The sequence below is a fragment of the Eurytemora carolleeae genome, unplaced genomic scaffold, assembly GCF_000591075.1.
Source record: "Eurytemora carolleeae unplaced genomic scaffold, Eaff_2.0 scaffold60, whole genome shotgun sequence".
Classification (NCBI taxonomy): domain Eukaryota; kingdom Metazoa; phylum Arthropoda; class Copepoda; order Calanoida; family Temoridae; genus Eurytemora; species Eurytemora carolleeae.
Genome location: NW_019396087.1, coordinates 153,563 through 168,205, shown reverse-complemented (window position 1 = coordinate 168,205; position 14,643 = coordinate 153,563). Strand labels below are relative to the sequence as shown.

The window sequence follows — 14,643 nt, the reverse complement described above, 5'->3', positions numbered from 1 at the left end:
AATTTCACATGCTTTATATATAATGATACTCTTTATAAAATTTGTTCCAAGTGATTATTTTTCTGGCAAACACATGATATCCTTGATTATATCATATATCATGGATTAATCATAAAAATCTTTCATCATACAGGGTTACCCAAAAAAGATAAGACTTTACAGGATGCGTACTGTCTTTCCTTATATTTTTGACTATCTGCAACTGTTAAATTTTTTGTTGTCCATATCATGAAATAAGCCATTTAAAACCGCAGAAGACTGACGTTAAATCGTCTTATCTTAAGAATTTCAAATATTCTTTACAGTCTCATTCTAATGCAGGCATATTTCCTCATGTTCAATATAACTAATGAAACGTGAAACGAACGAAAACGTTGAGTGCAAGATATATTTGTCCAGGTGTCATTAGCCTTAAATCGGCCAAAATAAAGAAAGAAGATTAATTGATTTGCTACGTTTGTGAATAGCTACGTAATGTAAAACACATATCACGATTTATCTTAATTGCACTGTAAATAACTACGTAACATGATTTGCTTAATTACGTTGTATATATTGACGTAAAACTTGTAATTACGTTGATTTCTTTTAACTTGTAACATAGAACCCCCAAATAACTTTAGTTGGAATAGACTCTGTTTTGATTACGGTGAGAGAGTAATTACGAGAAGCTCCTCAAATCACTTATTGAAAGATAAACATAGATTGGGAATTGGTTCAGATAAATAGTGTCCTGATTGACAATGATAGTGAAGCATTGGTACAGATAAATCGTGTCCGGATTGACATTGATAGTAAAGTGTTATTGAACTGATTTGCTCTTATGCCGCGTAGACCAACGAGATGGATTGAGTTGTGCCTGGATTGATACGGGTCTAAACGGATTTATTGGAGTAGGGCATTTACTACAAGCATTCTTAAGAAGAAAAGCAATAACATTTGGAACACTTTGAAAAATTTGAAAAATCGTAAAAGTTCAAATATAGTTAATACTAGTTCACGCAAAAATGCCAGTTCGATCCTTATTTTGCAGGAAGCTGTGACTTTCGATCCTAATATAACCAATTAAACAAAAGAAAACACTTTTTTGAAGGCAAATGAGATATAAATGAAAGAGTATAAAAAGACGAACTCCATAAATTTAAAGATCATTGAATTGTATTTAGACCTAAAAATGACTGAATTAAAAAAGAAACAAAACGCATATTGCAATGGTAAGTCCAGGGTGGCTGATAAAAGAGAGTTTAGTTCTACATTATATGTGAATAAAGTGACATAGTAAAACCGTAATGGTGGCGTGGAAAATGAATATTTAAAGTTTTTATAAGAAAGGAAAAATATATTTTTTTTATCGTTAACGACGACCCTTCGTTAACGATCGTTAACGACGACCCTTCGTTAACGATCGTTAACATAATTGTCAATAAAAAAGAATTCAAAAACGATCGTTTTTTTTCAAAAACGATCGTTTTTTTAAAAACAATCGAATAAAAAACGGTCGCAAATCGTTTTTATAAAAACGATCGTTTTCAAAAACGATCACTATTCGTTTTCTAAAAGTTCAAAACGAGTGGGTTGTTTTTAAAAACGATCGTTTTTTTCCGAAAACGAAACGATCGTTTTTGAAAACGAAACAAAAAAACGATCGTTTAACGATCGGTTAACGATCGTTTACAAAAACGATTAACAACCCTACCTGCAAGGATATCGAAATCAAGCATTCAAGATTATCAATACTCCATCAAGAAGTTCCCGCATCTCTAAATACTTCTCACAAACTCTCATCTCTAATGCCTTTACATGTATTTTCAACCTTCTTAATGTTATACTTCGAATAATGAACCCTGCACATTACATAAATTGTCTAAAAAAAAGATTATGTAAGAATAGTAAACTAGACAAAAAACCATAACAACATGTAAAATTACGAAGTAAAATTAGCATGGGAGAATGCACACAATAATTAATGGTTAAAAACTATTAAAAAATCTAAATTCTTGAAAGCTTAGGATAATTTGATCTAAGAAGCAGTGATGCACCCAACCAACCCACCAATCAACTAGTCAATGGGAACCTTAACGTCAGGCTCTATAATTTATATTCTAACTAAACACCAATTATGAATTCAATAATTCAACATTTTGAGAAGATGACAAAAAGATATTTGCAATCTGATTTTTGTCTATAGTAAAATTACTAATCATGTTAAAAAGATTTTTTCTTCGAAAACTTTAATAATTCATAATTGATTTTAAAATATTACTTTCGATGATGATTTTATAAAAACTAATAAAGAAATTGATTCTTTGTCAAAATCTCTGATTTGCTAATCTTTATATCTTTGAAACCCATGATGTGGTTAACCTAAAGTATTTCAAACTATTAATTCTGTTCAAATAATCTAAATTTAAAATATCAAAGGTTTACACCATCAGGTTGCAAAGATATAGGGATCTGAAAATGTGAGTTTAAAAATAGTCCAAGAAAAAAGGTTACCTGTTATAACAGGTATAGCAATATCTACATGTTAGCGTTCTAAAAAGATACAAGAAACATTTTCTAGCAGAACTTTTTGAATTAAGTCTGGTCTGCATCCTGCACAAAATTATGATGATAATAAACAGCTTGCATTGCTTTATATGATCCAGTAAAAGTTACTAAAATTTCAGCCAGAATTATCGTAAAATGGGTGTGCACTGTGGGGATATTTGATTAAAAATATTAGAGGCTATAATCAATGGTTCTTTATGTTAATGTATTCTTTTCTGTTAATAATCAAATTTAAATCAAATTTAAACAATCAACTTACTGTACAATGTGATAATTACGATACACGATTACGATTTATTTAATTTGATATTTTGTTATTATTTAATATAGTTATCAGCAAATTCTTTTTGACAATTTTAATGATCAATACTTTTTTTCTTTTTATAGAATTGAAATATTGCAAATCGTTTTTCTTGCACGCGTAAATAAAAACACTTTAAAATGTGATTATAGTCCCTTAATTTGAATTAGCTCTGGTTTAACCCTGAGCTCTTGATTGATACTTAAACAAATATGAAATAATTCCAAAATTGATTGCTACAACTAAACTGCAAAATTAAATGTTTTTGTGATAATTAAACTAAATATTTATTAATCCGTCTTCTCCTGCCCTTCCGTCATTTTATTATACCCAGTTAACACGGGATAATACACAGTCATCCAAATCCCCCTTACCCACCATAACCGCCCATTTGATATATTGGGCCTCATCTCCCATTGACCAAAGTGGATTAATTTTACAATTATCTTTAACTGACCACACCCTGTATTAGCCCCCTAGCGTCCTCGTTGGTTGGATCCTGAATTATTGTTATGCGCTTATGTACAAGATACTTTAGGTGAACTTGAAAAGTAAAGAATTAGTATTTATTTACCGAGTCTAGCACCAAATTTAATTTTTCATGACAGGTTAATTTACAGGATGATTGAACGAGTTTTTACCAAGAACCAGACTGGACTGAAAACCATTAATTCTCTGAAAATAAGGATATCCAATCCATGTCGTTCATCTCCTGGCCTTTGTAGAGTGATAGTGTTAGTTCATACACTTTCTTTTCCAAACTTCTAGAAAAAAAAAGGAAGAGATGAAAGAACTTTTTGTTGTTGGGAATCTTTGGATCAAGCATTTATCCTCATCATAGCAGATATCCACGGATTGATTTGATTCTGTTTTGATATACTTGGATGGTCATACCCTGCAAGTAGGGATGTTAACGTTTTCATTTTTCAGAAAAACGATCGTTTCGTTATGATAACGACGACGAAAAATCGAAAACGAAACGATCGTTTTTTTAAAAATTTCGTTTTTTAAAAAAGGTCGTTTTTAAAACGATCGTTTTTCAAAACGCTCGTTTTTAAAAACGATCGTTTTTATAAAATTCGTCGTTTCGTTAACGATCGTTAACGACGACCCTTAGTTAAAGATCGTTAACGACAACCCTTCGTTAACGATCGTTAACGAAGAGAGGAAATTGACCTAAAGGGCATCTGTACTTATCATTGATTAGTTTTTAAGAAAATATCAAGGAGTTTAACTCCCCCACAACTGTTAAACTTCATGTAAGACGACATCCAATAAAGTTGCATGTAATTTTTTTTCCAAAAACAACCGTTTTGATAAAGTTCGTGTCCTGCATATATATGAGGATGTAAATGTGATGGGAAAAATATTTAAAGTAAAACTGAAAGGTTAACTTTTTGCTGAGTAAAGAGGTGATCTAGGAAGGATGGTTCAATGGGGGCACACCACAGAGGAAAATTTTGCCCAATTAAGGAATGTTAGAAATATGTATACAGTAAACATACTAGAGTTGTATGTAAGTAGAATTTAGAAAGTTGTATACCCGAAAAATGGGTCGGTATCCTTTAAATCTTTTTTTTAGGCCTGTAGCTGGAATGCAAAAACAATTGTCGTATTACTGGAATATTACTAATTTCTAATAACCTTTATCCTTTGCTACATAACTCCGCTCTATCCACTTTAAATTATTCATTGTATCAGTCTTTTTTAGAACAATTGCTTTAACCCTATAAAGGCGGTGGGGTCTGAATCTATGTAAAGCCTGAGGGGGGCCTTTGGCGCCCCCCCCCCTAGAAAAAAGGCCTTTCAGAATAGGCATAGGGTTGAAATGCATGTTCATAGACCAATTTTTCATGGGAAGCTCAAAGAAAAACAATTGGACCGATAACTTTAATAGTTTTTGGTTTTTGGGAGGGTGAAAAAAAATACCTAAAAAAGGGTTAAAAAAATGAAAATTTTGTTTTTTGTTTTTAACAAATATCAAAACGTGACACATGTTTCAACATGCATTTTTAAGGGCTTTTAGATCTGTAGCTTTTGTCAAAAAAACAGTTATGGGCTAGTATAGATTTTTGTTCACAGACAGGTCTTTTTTTCCGCCCTGTACGTATAAATAAAAAAAATATTATTTAACAAATCCTTAAAATTACTATTCATTAATAGTCACAAAATTCCACGGTGATGGTGTCAAAAATGAGAGTGCTAGGACAAAAAAACTCCAGGGGGGCCCGAGCCTGTTTAGGGTTAACTCGAAATAATGTCAGAATAGCTAAACACCCATTTTAGAACCTTGTTTTGTAATGTTAAAAAAAATAAGTATTGCATGTTGTTCCAAATTAAGAATCCATCCATTCATCAGAAGTAATTCCTCGTCCTGTTCTCCCTGTTCTACTGCCAGGTGCCAACTTTAAGATATATTAACACAGAATAAACAAAATAATTATAATCAATTCTTCACGTTACAGAGGGGTAATTCGTTTTTAAAGGAAACCCCTCCACCTCACCTATTTATTGCACTGTATTGCCCCCCTCCCCCAGTCTCTTATTATAGCTTAACACCAAAAATGTGAAAATGGAGGTTAAAATGAAAATCTGGGATAATCATAGAACTTTGAAAATGAAAGACGACTTTTAGACTCAAGTTTTGACTTTAGATAGTCCAATGAACATGAGACACAGCAATTGCGCTGTGTGAACAAACTATTTTCTTTTTAATAAGTTACTTGTACAACTATTTGCTTCCTAATTAACTGCTTTCTGGGTCTTCCTGTTTTATTGGATTTTCTAGGAAATTTATAATAAAATACATAAAATAACAATTTGACACGTTTTAATTTTCACATAACAAACAAGGCTTTTTCTGTCCTGCCCCCCTCCCCACTCCTCTCCCTCCCTCTCAGCTAATATATCTTCTTCCTGTTGAGCGTCACATCTGCCAACTAATGTTTTCCAAGAAAGGATAATTTCATGGATTCTAGTTTGTCTAGAGTGTCTAGTTTGCATAGTTTTTCTTGTTTGTTTAGTTTTTCTAGTCTGTCTAGTTTTTCTTGTTTGTATAGCTTGTCTTGTTTGTCTAGCTTGTCTTGTTTGTCTAATTTGTCTAGTTTGTCTTGTTTGTCTAATTTGTCTAGATTTTCTAGTTTGTCTAGTTTATCTAGTTTGTCTAGTTTGTCTAGTTTTATTTAGTTTGTTTAGTTTATCTATTTAATCTATTTTGTCTAGTTTGTCTAATTTATCAAATTTTTCTAGTTTGTCTAATTTCTCTAGTTTGTCTATTTTGTGTTGTTTGTCTAGTTTATCTAGTTTGTCTTTTTTTCATTAAAGAAGTGTCTTTAATTATCTATAAAACAAGGAAGTGAAATCGATTTGAAAACAGTACATTGTACAGAATTAAATAGAATTGTTATAAATATGTTTGTTTGGTTCTATTGTCATCATTAACAGATGGTTTTAACAAATAAAAAGTAAGAAATTCCAGTTCAAACTTCACTTCAGGAATCCTTCAGGCTACAGCTTTAGATTAACATTTGGCATTCTAAAATCATTAATTATCTTACTTGCACATCACTTTCTTTACATTTACACTCAGGCACTTTAGGTACATTTTGAAAATAGAAAGCGTTTGCTTTAAATCAACTAATCTTCTGGCGTAAATAGTATAAAAGGCTTATGAAGACATAAATATATTTAAGATGTATGCATTTTACATTAAGCCACTTCATACATTTTCATAATTCATACATTTATCCATTAATACATTTGTGCTCTTACTCAGCAATTATACACCGTAATAACGTTTAATTGGAAGTAAATAAATTCTAAGAATGTTCTAAAAATATCAGTAGATCTAATTAGATTAAATTTTGAAAGGTTTATTATTTTCAATAGTGGATTTTCTACGAGATAACTTGTGCATTTCTTCCGCAGACTAGAGTACAGGCAAGGGGAGAAAATAATAAGAATAAAATATTTATTAAGTTAGAAACACGACTATATCTTCCACATTATCTAGGGTACCATTGTGAATCAAGCACCATCTTCCAAATAGAAGGTTAATTACACAACGATCCCTCTAAGTTATATTGGGTCTGTTTGTCTGTTGTAAGAGTGTCTGTCTGTTAGAAGACTTTTCTATTGCAGCTTTCTATAGTTTGATCAATATATTTATCAAATTATCTACTAGATTCCATTATAATTCCAGTTCCGTCAAACCAATAATGTTTTTCATATATTTTACAAACATCTAGACAACATAAACTTAAACCAAAAAAGAAAGATACCTAGGCGACGACTGTACGGAATTTATTAAGTTGTTTGTCTTACATTCAGGAAACTTGGATGTTTTCTTTGACATATTATTAAATGAACTATCTGAAGGTTAAGTTTATGGAAAGATCAAATTTATGCTGTAGATTTTTAATTTTTTAGATATGATGAAGTCTCATGTGTAGTGTATAACTCTAAATTCGATCCTTTTCAAGCTTTCTAACCCCTGGTGAGGTCGGGAGGACACGTTTCTAATAAACTAAAACATCAAAAAGTAACTGATCACTCTCCTCAAGCTCTAATATCTTTACATCCTGATTTCGTAGATCTTTCATTTTTAATAAAACTTTCCACTTTGCTAGATGAAATATGTGAAGTTTGAATAATCACAGTTTCAAATTATCAACTATAGCAAAGATATACAATATAACGATGTTTTTTTTAGGCTTAAAAGCGTAAACGTTCTTACTTATACACTGTACAGTTTAGACAAGTGAACATTTCTGTTGCTCTAAGGGAGAAAAATCGCTTTGAGCGATGCAATTTGGACAAGTGTCCAATAACTTTCTAGAATATTCCAAAATGATCTCACATTTTGCAGATCGAAATGGAAGTCCCGCTTTACGAGGAGCCCTACACGGAAACCAAACGACGAGATTTTGACACCAAAGTAGTGAACAGTCCTCAGAAAATAACTAGGAACAATTAACATCTTTAAATTTGTCAAGTGCTACAGTGCTACAGTGCTAACCAAACAAATACTCCTCCCCATTTGACCCTTTTTTCATCAATGTTTTATTCAAAATAGGACTTTATAAACATAATCATAATTTTAATTTCAAATTCGAATTAATTGCTCGCCTTAAAGTTTGATTTTCTAATCAGTATATATTTGCAACTGGATGTTTGTAGACCTATAAGTTATTCTGGACCAAGTCGTCAAAGTTTGAAATATAAAAGTTTAAAAAATTAGGCGCAATAATTATAAATTAGAGTCGAATATTCAGATCCTTTCTGATTGTGAGGAATTCAATAAAAATATAATAAACAATAAACATATAGACATACAGTTGTAACCAAAATAAAGCGATACGAAAGTCGTCTTTTTGTATTAGAAACTTATTATTCTTGTTATCACTGTATCCTTTTCTAATTCTTTTTAGAATATATATATATATATATATATATATATATATATAAATATATTATATGATGGGCTGATTTTTGGTAGCTAATAATTTGGTAACTAATTCATTTTGGTAGCTAACAATTTTGTAATTAATAATTTGCTAACCTCAAAATTTGGTAATCTCACAATATGGTAACTAACAATTTAGTAACTTGACAATTTGGTGACCTCGCCAAGGTTTGGTTAAGACAATTTCTGGGCCAAGCGCTGCGGCTAGAACAGGCTAGGGGGCCGAGCACTGCGGATATATTTATCGAGTGTTGCTGTTAGGAAAGTCTAGGGGGCCGTGTTTACAAACAGTTTTTTGTCATGCTAAACTTTTAAGAAATCAAACATATTGTTTTTTTTCTCTCTATGTATTCAATAAATAAAAATACAAACTATCATCGTTTAACATAAGTTTCAATTATACAAAATGTTAGTTACCAAATTGTTAGTTACCAATTTGTTAGTTACCAAATTGTCGGTTACCAAATTGTCAGTTTACCAAATTTTCAAGTTACCAAATTGTCAAGTTATCAAATTGTTGGGTTACCAAATTATCAGGTTACCAAATTATTAGTTATAAAAATGTTAGTTACCAAATTATTAGTAACCAAAAATCATATATATATATATATATATATCCTGAAGAATTCCCAGCATGAAACATAATGTCGATACAATAAAACATCAAATCATGTTTTGAATACTTCTCTACATTTTTCAAACTATGCATCGACAATATTTTGAATTTTTAAAATACAGAGTTGTGCCATCTCTTTCATTAAAACTTAATTTAAATCAAAACTTTGTCGTTGTTCAAAGATGTGTTCTTGTGTAGAAAGTTTAAAGAGAATCGTATAACTAGCGAATATTTGAGGGAGCACTGTAGAAAACACGATCTTTACATGACTCCCAGATTCAACACGGTCCTCTATCTGCATAATAAGGTGTACAGCTTGAACATAAACAAACTGTGGAATGATAAAAAGATGTATAAGCAATCTTATGAGTATTTCATCAATTATAAACCAAAAAATTTGACAAAAATTGGTGTTTCGTGTTGATTTTATGTTAAAGGCATGAATTAAATCTCCCTGCAGTATTTTTCCTGCTTTACAATTTTATGTAAAGTAGTAATCTCTTTTTCTTTATTTGTTTGTTGGTATGTCCGATCATAATTCATGAACCCCTTGACCGATTTGCCTCAAATTTGAAATAGGGAACTAGGGAGAAAAATAGTTAAAATCGTAATTTTGCCTCTGGATTTTTGAGACTGCTTTCTAGGTGCTTGAGAGGTTTAAAATTTTTCAAAAAGTATATTGCCGAAAGTTTATTTAAAAAAACGTTGTGATAAATATTAGCATATGTTAAATGTTTATTTTTAAATATGGCTTTTCAAACATTTAAATTCAAAGTTTTTTAAGATATTTTAGATTTTACCCACTTCGCTTTTTCTGATGAACAGACTTTTTTATTTCACAAATGGAATTGAGTCTTTGCCACAAGCTCTAATTTTCTAATCCCGAATTTCTTCAATCTGATGGTATATGAACCTGTGATCTTTGCCAAGAAGGGATTACAAAATAAGGGTTAGTGGCAAAAAATCAGTTCCTTTGTCCTCAATTGATCTGTTAGAAAATTGAAAATGTTTGAGTGTTCTAGTGTGCAACCTTTTTTTAAACTATGTAACCCCCCCCACCCCCCTCCAACCAGAACAGAGTTTATAAAGAAAATAACCTCTCTGATAAAGAGAAAATTTACACTCAATAATTTTTCTGCTCTAATATCAATCTTATATCGAATTTTAAACATAATTTAATGGAAGATTTTTATTGGCGAACAAATGCTTTAATTCTAACACATGCTATGTTTGCAAAAAATCGAAGAAAGCAAAGACGACTTTACAAAAAAAAAAGAATTAAAAGATTAAAAAGAGTTAAAAAAGATACTTTAAAATGCCCGTTTTTAATAAAACTATTATCTCTTTCACACTTTTTTTTACTTTTTTAACATTACAAATAAGTCTATAATTTTTATTTCTAAAAGTTGTTAGTTCATCGTCGAAAAATACTAACAATCCACCACCAATTTATATTCAATATAGTGTAAACAATAAATCTGTAACTTTCCTTATCTGGCCTTTCCTTTTCCTTTTATTTCTATTTTTATGTGTTTTTTAGAATTGGGGGGAAATATTCCCACAACCTCTACTTTTAGAGGTTTTTAAATTTATTCTCCTGAAACACTTAATTTTGTAAGTTTTTGTTTTATTTCATAAATAAATAATTTTGTACTTTACTAAAGTTGTAAAATAATAATGTTACAGAACAGTTCTCATATCTCATGTTTATTGGACCGGCAAACTAAACTCTTCGCATTTTCCCGAAGGATAAAAACTTATAAAGAAAATAAAATATTCTTCGATATCATAAAATGTTATTTTTTCTAACAAAATAAAACACTAAAAAAGAAGGTAAAAAATGGCAGAGTTTGTGTTGACAAAAAAATAAGAGTTTTAAAAAATCCAATTTAAAAATGAAGGGGTTCCATGAGATAGAAAACCTGGATGAATATGTTGGACTGAAATGTTTGTGGCTTGAAAACAATTGTATAACAGTAATTAAGGTAAAATTTTACTCTTAATTTGAATTATGAAATCCAAAATTGAAGGAAACATTTTTGTTAAATACCTCTGTACGATTCTCAAGATTTATTCGATTCAATCTGTTTGAGAGCGAACTATTCGGGTTAAATAAAGTTTTCAGTACTGTAAAAATATTTCTTTATTGTTACAGCTTTATTAAACTTAATTGAAGAAATTCCTGGAACGAAAAGATTTGCATAGATAACATAGAGACACAAAGATAAAAGTGCATAAATTTAAAACGAAAAATTAATTAATTCATTATAGGCATCTCAATTTAAAACGTATTTTTCAAAAAGAGTTTAACTTGATTGAAAAGAATATGGAATATACAAATCCTCTTCATCTGTTTTCAAAGAAATATCATTTCTAAGAGAGACTTAATCAAAATTATTCAAGGAAGACTTGCTTTTTAAATTATATTTAAATAAATACGTACTGACAAAACTGCAAAATACTCATCAGAAGTAGACATAATGATTATCATCATCAGTCCTAAAGCTATTCCAAATGTCTGATAGGCATTGACAACGCCGGTTACTTCTATTAGTATTTATATAATTTAATGATTCAGTGATCAAGTATCAATTTAAATATTTTAATTATTTCCAGGGACTCGAGCACTTGGTTCGGATAAAATGCCTCTTTCTACACGATAACAGGGAGATAACAGTCATTCTTTGCATTTATTCATCCTTTGCATTCATTCCTTGCAATCATTCTTTACATTCATCGTTTATATTCATTACTTGCAGTTATTCGTTGCATTCATGCATTGAATTCATTCTTTTAATTCGTTCTTTGCATTCATTCTTTGCATTCCTCCATTGCAATCATTCATCCTATTCATTTCTTGTAATTCTTGCATTCCTTTCTTGCATTCTTTCCTCTAATTTATTCATCCTTTGCATCCATTCATTGCATTACGGTTATGTTAACACGAATGTATTTGTGAATTGAAGTTTAAAGGGAGTGACCGGCTATGTACGGTAGTTGAACTGAGTATGCAGTGTTGTGGAAAACTTCTCTCGGATTCATTTGAGACATATTAAACTTTTTAAAGATCTGTAAATCCTGAGTTTGAGCGCAAATTCGACGTTCAAAACTCCTACTTTGGGGTGGATCTTTAATAAGTTTAATGTGTCTCAAATGAATCCGAAAGAAGTTTTCCACAACACTGCATACTCAGTTCAACTACCTTACATAGCCGGTCACTCCCTTTAAAGAACTGTTTCCGCAAAGGATAGAGCATATTCAAGGACTGACAAGTCTACAGTGTCTTTCTAACCTCAATCTCAGGTGAGCTTTTACATTTTCTCTTTGGGTTTGTTTTGATTATAAACCTTTAGATTTATCAATTATCCAGGTAACAATGTCTAACATTCAGTGCGGAAACTTTAAATGAATTGAGTCCTTGCCACAAACTCTGATTGTCTACACCCAATATATTTGCAACCCAATGTATCGTAGACCATTGTTATTTTGAACTCTGAATTGTGTTGGATTAAATAGTCTTGAAATAGGGTGAGACAATTAATGGCAAGGATGTTTTAAAAAGAAAAGCTGGAACCTAATTTATTTTGTCGGACCACAAGATTTACACTGGACCTTTCTGTAAGATTAACAAAACAAAAGTTCTGAACTCTGTATTTATTAAATTTATTAAAAGACCAACTGAAATGCCTGTGGAATTAAAAAGTTTTTTTTTACTTTTTTTAAGCCTATGTGACTTGCAGGGTACCATGGGTTCCCTTAAAAAATTTAAGCCCATTTGGTCCAGCCGTTTGGCCGGCTATACGGAACTTATTTACGAATGTCTTGTTTTATTATATACAGGGTGTCCCGCATCATATTAGACCGAGAACGGGTCTAAATTACGATTTTCGGGGCTAATTAGAAAATTTCATTAGAATGAATCCTTTTGAAAAATATTATAAGGCTTATATAAGAATTTTCTTGCGGAAAATGATAAGTTTTTCGAGTATTGGTTTATTTTGGTGTTAAAGATTGGAGATAATCTAATATGATATGGGACGCTCTGTAGATAGAGAAATGTGCGTGGTTTAAGATTAATATACCAATATCTCCTTACTGAGATATCAAAGGGTACAATTAATCATCTACAGATTTTATATCTAGTCTACGGTCTCTTTGGTTTTCGCAAAAACTTCTGTAAATTATAATATAGAATTTTAAAACACATCACAAATTACTCAAAAACAAAAACAACAACAAAAACGGAAAAGCTTAGTTAAAATAAAATTTTCTACTTATCTTTTTTTGTTCAGCAACAATTATATTTGCCACCTGGTGAACCTGAGGGACCTGCCCAATCTCCACATCCTCTCACTCAGCAGAAACAAACTCTGCTCCGCTGAGAACATCGAAGAACTAGGAAACACAACACATGTCTTGTTTAAAACTTTCAACAATATTTGAGAATAAAGTATAGAAACTTCTTTGTATAAAACTCTAACAATTTGAAGTTTTTATAAAGAAAATATTTGGTTATCGGCAAAAATGTTAACCATATTTTTTTTTAGAAGACAACCCGCTCCCCCCCCCCCCAAATCAGCTTAAGTAAATTGTGGAAAGAAAATGATTTTAAGGCTCTTGGGGACGGAATTTTCGTATGGAGTATCGCTAATCTTGATAGCTTGATCTCGATATCCACCAATGATGGGAATTTTTAATATGAAGATAATACCGTACTTAACTGACATTGCTCAAAATGGAGATCATTGTTTGATATTCACGATAAATACAAAACTTCTGACTTTTGGTTTATTTTCAATATCAAGAGTATCTTTTAACTTTTCTTTGAAAATTGTTTGAAGATAAACTTTTCAGAATTTTGAAGGTAACTAATCTATAGTCCCAGACAAGGCGAAAGGTTTTTATTTGATAACGATTCTCAGCGACCGAAGTTCGAACTCGATTGTGAACACTTTTAAATTGATATATGTTATGCCTGAAACCGGTGAACTTTTCCATCCCTGACTTCCATTACGATATAAAAGAAAATTCGAGTGATCCATCGTCGCGAGTCATTGAGAAATATGCCAATGTTTAAGAAGTAAAAGTATTAAAGCTCTATTAATATGACATTGTCATGTGTATTGTTTGATTAGAGTACTGCAAGGAGTTGTCTGTACTGGATTTATCAAACAACTCCCTAGATGGACCAGGGAATATAAACAAGTTTTTTATAGTTTTTGCAATTTTTAAACGACATGTTCAATTGCCGGTACTAGTTTTCTGATCAAGGATAATGCAGAAATCAATTGTGGTTTTCCTAAATTAATGAATTGTGGTTTCCCTGAATTTATGAATTGTGGTTTCCCTAAATTAATCAATTGTGGTTTCCCTAAATTAATCAATTGCGGTTTCACTAAATTAATCAATTGTGGTTTCTCTAAATTAATCAATTGTGGTTTCCCTAATTAATCAATTGTGGTTACCCTAAATTAATCAATTGTGGTTGCTCTAAATAAATGAATTGAGGTTTCCCTAAATTAATCAATTGTGGTTTCCCTAAATTAATCAACTGTGGTTTCCCTAAATTAATGAATTGTGATTTCCCTAAATTAATGAATTGTGGTTTCCCTAAATTAATAAATTGTGGTTTCCCTAAATTAATGAATTGTGGTTTCCCTAAATTAATGAATTTTGGTTTCCCAAAAGTAATGAATTGTGGTTTCCCTAAAT

General features: G+C 30.9%; 1 long non-coding RNA gene across 1 annotated transcript; it reads left to right on the top strand.

Moving 5' to 3' along the window:
* Positions 1 to 9,132: 9,132 nt before the first annotated feature.
* LOC111718334 (uncharacterized) lies at positions 9,133 to 11,598 on the top strand. The gene is made up of 3 exons (XR_002769028.1): positions 9,133 to 9,238; positions 10,833 to 10,916; positions 11,548 to 11,598. It is a non-coding gene; the product is annotated as an uncharacterized LOC111718334 (long non-coding RNA).
* Positions 11,599 to 14,643: the final 3,045 nt, after the last annotated feature.